This window comes from Asparagus officinalis, chromosome 10 (assembly GCF_001876935.1).
Source record: "Asparagus officinalis chromosome 10, Aspof.V1, whole genome shotgun sequence".
Taxonomy (NCBI): domain Eukaryota; kingdom Viridiplantae; phylum Streptophyta; class Magnoliopsida; order Asparagales; family Asparagaceae; genus Asparagus; species Asparagus officinalis.
This window is the reverse complement of record NC_033803.1, coordinates 49,309,015-49,318,150: the sequence shown is the minus strand read 5'-3', so window position 1 is coordinate 49,318,150 and position 9,136 is coordinate 49,309,015.

Sequence of the window (9,136 nt, the reverse complement as noted above, 5' to 3'; positions counted from 1 at the left end):
CATCCATCAGTCTCCGACCGAACGACACCCATCAGTCTCCGACCCGACTCGCCACCCATCATCTCCGGGAACTCTAGCATCTTAACAGAAAAGCCATCATCACTGATCCTGGTATGTTCGAGGGGGGTTTTTGTAAAATTTTTCCAGTTGGGGGCTCCCAAGCACTCCACAAATTTGTGGAGCGCTTGGGAGCTCCGAAGCTCTCCACTGCCACGTCAGCCTAAGGAGAGGGGCTTGGGAGGGGTTAGGAGCTTGCTGGAGGGGGGGTGGCCGTTTTCCACGGCCACGTCAGCCTTGAGAGCTCTCTTCAGAGCTTGCTGCCCTTGCTGCGGTGGTTTCATGTTTTTCGAAGGTAGTCGGTTTAACTAATCCATGCACTAACTACTCTATTTATGTTTTATAACTGGTGATGTTAATTAGCAAGGGACATGGATCTTACATTGCTAAGTTAACGTTTATTCCTTCTATTTTTCTTATTATATTCTTTTGTTTCTTGGCATTTCAATCTATGTAAAATCCGTAAGTTAACGTTTAATCTATGTAAAATCCGTTTACTCTCCCATGAATAGACAAATTATTGGATATCTTTCAACATGACATGGTTAATGTTCATATCACTTCTAGAAATAGAGAATTCAAGCATAATATTATTACACGTCCAATTCATATTTATCAAAATGTTTTTGGAAAAATGTACTTGTTTAAGAGAAAAGGCACGTCAAGGCACCCTATCCATGTAAAGGAAAAATGTACTTTAACACACACGTATACATACACGTATGATACTTACATTGTCGGTTAATTCATTACTAGTTTGAAAATCATCTATTACGTGAGAAGACTGTGTTCTTAGCTTGACATTTGTATAGTATTCCTTGATAATGTTATACTCGTAAACTAGTTATAGGGATCAAAGACTGACTGGACCAAATCTCTTGAATTTTTTATTTTTTTATTTTTTATGAACAGACCAAATCTCTTGATTTAAGAGGGCTATTTAATTTATTTTTTATTTTTTTGATAAAAATATTGTTAGCTTGTGCTTTTTCTTTCTCTTGTTTATGTAAAAACGAAACACATGTAACATTTTCCTCTTCCTCCCAATAGAAATCAATGCATTCAGCTACAAGCAACATTACAATTCTACAAGTCTTTGCTTGAATCAAAGGGTAATTAGCTAAAATTAGAAGGAAACGAAGAAAACTTGTTCGATTTAAATAAATAAAAAATAAGAAAAGAAAGAAAGAAGGAAAGAGAGTAATGTCCGAATCATTCAAGTCAATGAAATAAAGAAGAGGAAAATAGAAAACGAAAAAGGAGACAGGAGGCCGACCAATCAATATACATAGCCAATAGCTTCTGTTAGTATTTGTTTGTAAAAACAATATAGTCTCACATAGGATATTTGAGCATTCTTTTAGAGATTTAAAAGCATCTAATGATTATTGTGTTTTGTTAAATGGATCAAAGTTTAGGCTTCTAAACCTGCGTGCGGGTAGCGCGATTATTAGATAAATGATTATTATTTGTCGCTGCCGCTTAAAAATTCTAGCCTTTTAATATATATATATATATTTTGAACATATTAATTTAATATTATTTTGAATTTTAAAAAATATGAATAGACAAGTGGCTGTTGAAAAGTATTTGTTTGTTCTAAGGGGTGTTTTGAAAAGTTATGACCGTTAAAAGCACCATTTCAAACCTATAAACACTATAGATTTCAAACCTATAAACACCATTTGAAAATCATCTATTACGTGAGAAGACTGTGTTCTTAGCTTGACAGTATTTGTTTGTTCTAAGGGGTACTTTATAATTTCAGATATCTTAACTTCACTTCTTTTTCAATACTTTTCTGTCAAAAACATCTGCAATACTACAAACTTGTTTCGCAACGAATTAGTGAAATATTATAGATTTGCTTGTTGAAATTTTTATTTTTTGATGTATTTTGGAAGAAATTTGCATTAACCCGAAATAATTTTGAATATCAAGTAGGGCAAATATTTCGTTAAGAAAAGTGTTTCACGCCTCAAAGTTTATGTCTTCTTTTTAATTTTTCTATCAGCTTGATACTCCAAAATTTAATTTTGGAGTACCAGTGGCACATTTGGTAATTTTTAATTGAAAAAATAGCTCCCTCATTTGCAGATTAAGGATTACGCAGTTAAAAGGTATTCCACGCCCAAAATTGTAATTAAGTTGAACATTTTGATAGAATGAGAGGGGTACCAAAGGAACTAAAAATATCATTAAGAGGGAACGAAGATAAGATCGGTTATACCACTAATCATTCGCTTTAATTTTTCTAATGCGTATTTTCCGCTCTTATTTATAGCTTGTTTTATTTTATCTTCCATTCTTGTTCTATTTTATCTTCCATTCTTGTATCAAGCTTTGTTATTTTTCCTCCTGTAATCTTCCGTGCACATTTTCTTCTTTCAAACTTCCGCGTGACTTGTCCTATTTATATTGTTTTAGGTTTACAATCTCCCTTTTGCTCATACTCTTTTCTAAAAAATAATCAATTATCATAAAACTTTATCTTTATATGTTTCTAATTAAATTTTGGAAATCTCTAACTTGTATGATATATCCTATCTTCAGTGAAAACATGTTGATTAATTAAACTTGCACTTTTAACGAGCAAAAACACAGAGAAAATAGAGGAACGTGAACCCCTTTGAGAGAGAAATAAAAAGAAAATAAAAGGTTATAATAAACAACGAAGGTCATGAATATCCTTCCTTAATTTTAGTTGTTTTTAAAATTTTATAACAATTTAAAAATAAAAAAACTCAAATATCAATGTAACGAAGCAACATCCATATACATAATGTAAAATTATTAAACTTGGGTAACGCAAATGGGAATCTTATAAGTTGAAGAAGAACTAACTGATCGGTCAGTAAGCAATTAAGCAGGAAATAATTAAGTATAAATCAAGGAAAAGTTGCAATTTTTTAACAGATGATTATAAGAAAATTAGTTTTTTTAAATTCATTACTTAAATTTTTATATTTTAAAATTACTCAATCAAATCATCCAAGTTGCTATTAGGTCCCTTTGATTCAGATAAGTTGATTCGAAGAGTTTTTTTCTCACCAAAAAGAAAAAAAGATTCAAAAAGTCCTTCATAGAAAATTGGTTTTTTTATATTTGTCCCTTAAATTTTCATATTTTAAAATTAGTTGATCAAATCATCCAAGTTGCTATTAGGTCCCTTGATTCAAATAAATTGACTCGAGGAGTTTTTTTCTCACCAAAAAGAGGGGAAAAAAGGTTCAAACAATCTTTCAAAGAAAATTGTTTTTTGATATTCGTCCCTTAAATTTTCATATTTTAAAATTAGTCGATCAAATCATCCAAATTGCTATTAGGTCCCTTGATTGAAATAAATTGATTCGAATAATTTTTTCTCATCAAAAAGGAAAAAATGATTCAAAGAGTCCTAAAATTTTGGTTTTTTATATTTGTTCCTTATATTTTCATATTTTAATTAGTCCATCAAATTATTCAAGTTTCTATTAGGTCCCTTGATTCAAATAAATTGATTCGAAGAATTTTTTTTCTCACCAAAAAGGGGAAAAAATTCAAAGAGTCCTTCAAAGAAATTTGTTTTTTTATATTCGTCCCAGAGGGCGTGTCGATTGATATCACAGAACGTGTCGACTAAGACCGTTTGTCGTGTCGACACAAGAGACATCGTCTCATCTGGTTAGTCGAGATGTCGAGTTGACACAGGGGGTGTCATTTTTTCTGGCTGAGCTTCGTGTTGACTAGCCAGGCTTCGTGCCGACTGGTTTTGCCTTTCCAGTCAACATAGGAGGTGTCGACTCGTCTAGTCAGGCTTCATGCCGATTGGCTTCGTCTTTCGAGTCGACAAAGGAGGTGTCAACTTGTCTGGTCGGGCTCCGTGTCGACTGCTCCTTGTTTTAACTCCACTTGATACACGAGTATAAACTGTCTCCCCTGACTCCAAAGAGTATACAAGTATAAACTGCTTTTCCTTTTTACTCTAATAAGGTATACGAGTATAAACTGTTTCCCAAACCTCCAACTGGTACACGAGGCTAAACTATTTCCCAAACCTCCAACTGATACACGAGACTAAATTGTTCCCTATCTTTGATGAGAAGTTCCTGGAGAATACTACACATGGTATTCTTAAGGATAACCCAAAACAAATAAATTCTTAATCATGATAAAGAATGATTAAGAACCTCTCACTTTGGCTATTTAATCATTTTCAAGATGATTAAAACTCTCTCTGTGACTTCTCAAGCACTCTTTCGTCGAGATGAGATTCAATGACTTCATCCGATCAATTAATCTTCCCTCACGAAACCCCCACAGTCTAATTTTTGAGTGCTTAATTCCTCACTGATCAAATTAATTGATGGTGGGTCCACTAAAAATTATGTCTGGTTTGATCCACTCAAACTCCCGCTGTGTATGTACACTCAACTCTTCCATTGTTAGAGTTCAGACACAATATTGAAAGTTTCAAACCCCCTTGTGTTAAAGTCCTTACAACTTGACATCAGAAACTCCCACTGTGGTCGCTAGTGTGTTTTGGTCGAAAATTATCACTACAACAGATAGGTCATTTAGCGACCAACTTTTTTGCGAGAAATTATTTTTCCTCGACAAATATCACTTTCGACGAGGAAAATATTATTTCCTCGGTAAATATCAGTAGGTCTTCTACGAGGAATATATTTTCCTCATAGTAGACAACTTTCTACGATGAAAATTTTAGTTCCTCACTAAAGATGATCATGATTCGGTCTCCTAACTAGTTATTTTATTGGCGAGGAAATATGAGATTTTGGTGATGAACTTTTTCATCGCGAAATGCACATTTAACGAGGAAATAATCATTTCATCGCTGTTCTTTTGGCGAAAAATCCGTCAAATATAACAACGACAAAGTATGATTTCCTCACTGAAGATCCATAATCTGAGAGGAACCGTTTCCTCATCAAAAGTATCAATTAGCGAGTAAATAATAGTCTCCTCATTATTAGTTTGGCTGTGACAAATTTAAGACTTCATCGCTAAAATGTTTTGTTTTTACGAGGAACTGTTTCCTCGTTAAAAAGAACCTATTAGTGAGGAAATTATAGTTTCCTCACTATTAATTTGGCGGTAAAATTTGCAACACCCGCCAAATTCATTGACGACAAATTAAAGGTTTCCTTGCTAAAATTTTTGTTTTATGAGGAACTGTTTCCTCGTTAAAAAACCAATTAGCGAGGAAATAATAGTTTTCTCATTATTAGTTTGACGGAAAATTATACTAAACCCGTTAATTTCAATAGGAACAAATTTAAGGCTTTCTCGCTAAAAGTTTTTGTTTTACGAGGAACCGTTTTGTTGTAAAAAAAACCTATTAGCAAGGAAATTATTCAACAATTTATAGACACTGAACAATTTCAAAGGTAATCTAATTATTCAACAATTTATAGACACTGAACAATTTCAAAGGTAATCTTGCTTCATGGTGTTTGTTTATTTTACTTAGTTTAACAATTATGGAGTATGAACAATTTCAAAGGTAATCTTGCTTCATGGTGTTTGTTTATTTTACTTAGTTTAACAATTATGGAGTAACATTTCACTATTTTAATTTATTTTGAGACAGGCTATGGAGACTTGAAGCAATTAGGTAAACTTTATTTAATCTAACATTGGTTTTTGTATGTTACTTTTGATATTCCAACATGACTAGTAACAGGCTCGAAGTAATCATTTAATCTAACAATGTTTTAGTCCTTTTAAGGATGGACAGAAATTGGATGTTTGTTTAGAGATAGGTTTCAGAACCCTGAATTGACCAATGGTTTGGGTGATTTAGTTAATTTTTTAAAATAAAACATATATTTTCTCCGTTCTCTTTCGCTTCCCCCCAAAAATTTCCCCCAAAATCAAAAAGCCCCGCGCCCCTTAACCCCATCCCCTCAAATCCCTCATCTGAAATCCCTCATCTCAAACCCCAATCTCTCAAATCCCTCGCCCATCTTCTTCCTCCTCCTCCGCTCCCGCCGCCGCCTCCACGTCGTCTTCATCTGCATCTCCTCCGCTCCCGCCGCCGCCTTCACGTCGGCCTCCTTCGGCACCGTCGATGCGTTGACGTAAGGCTTGAAGGATAACCGGTTCCCGTTCTCGTCGTCGCTCCCGAAGGTCGCTTCCCCGACGGTCAGTTCTCAAACTCATCGCCGATTTGTTTTCTTGAACCTCGATTTTGTTGAAATTGGTGTTTTAGGGTGTTTTCTTTTGAATCTGTAGCTTTTTACGCCACCAATTTGATAAAATTTGAGCGAATTATTAATATCTCTTTATTTGATTTTCTTTGGGATAGTCTTTGTTGTTGATTTCAGTGGAGCACTCTTTTGAAAGTTTTCTAGGTTTTTCTTTATGATGCTTTGGAAACCCTGTTCAGTGGAGTACTGCTTTAGAGTGGGGATTGATACAAAGATCTTCACTCCTTGGTTGGTAAGTCATGGCAAGCGATAATTCAGGGAGAGGTGAATCTTCGGCCTGCGCTGAAGCTGCAGCTATTTCTTCTGCTACCAAAGATGGGGGTGGCGAGGAGTTTCAAAGTCTGCGGCCATTACACGGGTAAATTGGTTCGTACAATTTTCTATGCCTTTTTGTTGTTTCCAAATTAAGCATACTGGGGGTCTTTTACTAATAAGTATTGAGAGACATCTAACATGGTGATGTGTTTAATTTTTAATTATGGTAAATAAGATGTAAAAAAAATCATAATATTACAATTAGTAAATATCTTTAAGTAAAAAACTAAATGTTTTCATGTGTTTTCTTTTGTCCATAGTCCTATTATGTTTGTCAACTGGTATCTTCACAAATGTTTAATCAGTATTTATAAACATATCATCAAGTTTTATACTAACTTTGCACTTACTTCATGTTAATTCATGTTAATTAAAGTTTTATTGTAGGGACGAGCTAGCTATGAAAGACCATTGTCGTCGAGAAAATCAAGATGCGATCACTACTATAGGTAGCCTTTTTGTTTTTCATATTTAAAATTTTCCTCTTAAAGTTATGATATGTTGATTTGTTGAGATTTTATTTTAGTTTTAGGAAAATCATATTGATGTGGTTATAGGATTTGATTCAAACAGACCGTACAAACGAGGGAGTTTAATTTGGAGTGCTTCTATCTTACTCAACCTACTAATTTGATTTTTATATTCTCTACTCTTTGCTGAACATTTTGGACAACAGTTTTTTCTTTAATGTTTAATTTTGTTTTAGAATTATTTCTGTAATGTACTAACTATATACTGATGTTTGTGAATCTCAACTTCTTGCAGAGGCAGAGGCAATTATCTTGTACTACAAAACAGAAGAGTGATGTTTTGCCTGTTGACCACAAAGATTCTGATGCAGCAGGTATGCTTGAACCAGCAATCATTACAAGCAGCAATCTTCCTGAGTGGGCACAACCACTGGAACCTGTAAGAAAACTGCCTACTAATGTGGGAGCAAGGATTAGAAATTGCGTATACTCTTCTTTGGAGAAAAGTCCACCAGAATGGGCAAAGGAGATTCTGGAGTATTCAATCAGTAAAGAGGTTTACAAGGGGAATGTATCAGGCCCTACCAAGGTAAATAGTCCAATTTGGTGGATGCTGAGAGGGATTATTCATCTTTAAATAAGCGATATCTGAGGCTATTTATATCCCCAGAATTTTCAAAGGTGTTTCGCAATTACGTAACTGGACCATGAAGTTTCTCATTGTCCCTGTTCTTTTTTGGGTTCTGATTGGAAGGCTTGGTTAGTCTGTAGAATAGGTTTTCTGTGAAAGGTAAGAGATTTGCGGATAGAATGAATATTGCTTAAGTTTACAATGTCTAAGGTATATTTCATTCCATGAGATGGTGATGTGTGTGGATCCAGTTCAGTGTAAAAATGTCAATAGATTCAGTTCAGTGTGAAAACGTCAACTGAACTTGATTTATTAAGGGTAGTTAGAGATACTGCTTAGGTGTTTTTGTGGTTTTATGTATGAGAAAATTGCTGATTTCATCAGTGTTATATATTATATTACATTCTACCCTTGAAATTTATAGGCAGATAAGGAATAGAGAGTTTGCCATGCAATCACGGGAGAGGAAGAAGATGTATGTGAAAGAACTTGAGATGAAGAGCAAATATCTAGAATCAGAATGTCGGCGGCTTGACAATGCCCTGCGCTGCCGTATGGCGGAGAATTTTGCCCTTCACCAACTGCTCCAGAAGGACTGTGCTTCTGCAGCTAAACAGGAGTCTGCTGTGCTCTTTATGGGTAATACTCTTGGAGACCCAGATTGCTGCTTCCGCTTCTGTTTCCTACTCTATACTACTTTGTTTGAAGTAGGGACATGATCGAACACGTGTGTGATTGTGCACACATACACTGCCAACTCCTTTGTTACCCGCCAATCATTTTACTTTTGTTTGTACTCTCACTGTCATTTACCAATATCATCAGTTTACATACCAAAAAAAAAAAAAATATTACACCAAGAGAATCAACACTTTTAATCAGTCCTAGTTTAAAATATAGTCAGCATACTAGTTTCTACATATAGAATTGAAGAGCCAAAAGGAAGTTATTTGTGCCACAAATCCAAGGCCAATTTTGACGTTGAAGGTTGGTATATACACTGTATTTTGGCTAAACGACATTGTAGCTTGGAGCTATTTGAAGATGAATACCTCATACCAGCTTATTTTATCAGATTTAGCATATTGCATCCCATCCCATCCGGAAAGGTTTTTATTTTTGTACCTTTGCAGATTCTCGCATGTTTGTTTCTTGAATCCTCCCTGTACAATGGTCCACAGCAATGGCATAAAGAAGGCAATGGCTTTTACGCAAATTACCCAAAACAGTACTGTAGGCCCCTAGAAAAATGCATTTTTGCACACATATATATCCGTCTAGGTTGTTAACCTAGACGGAAATCCGTCTAGGTTAACAACCTAGACGGAAAACCGTCTAGGTTAACAACCTAGACGGAAATCCGTCTAGGTTGACCCTAGACAGAATTCCGTCTATACTGAACCAACCTAGACGGAAATCCGTCTAGGTTGATTATTACAACCTAGACGGAA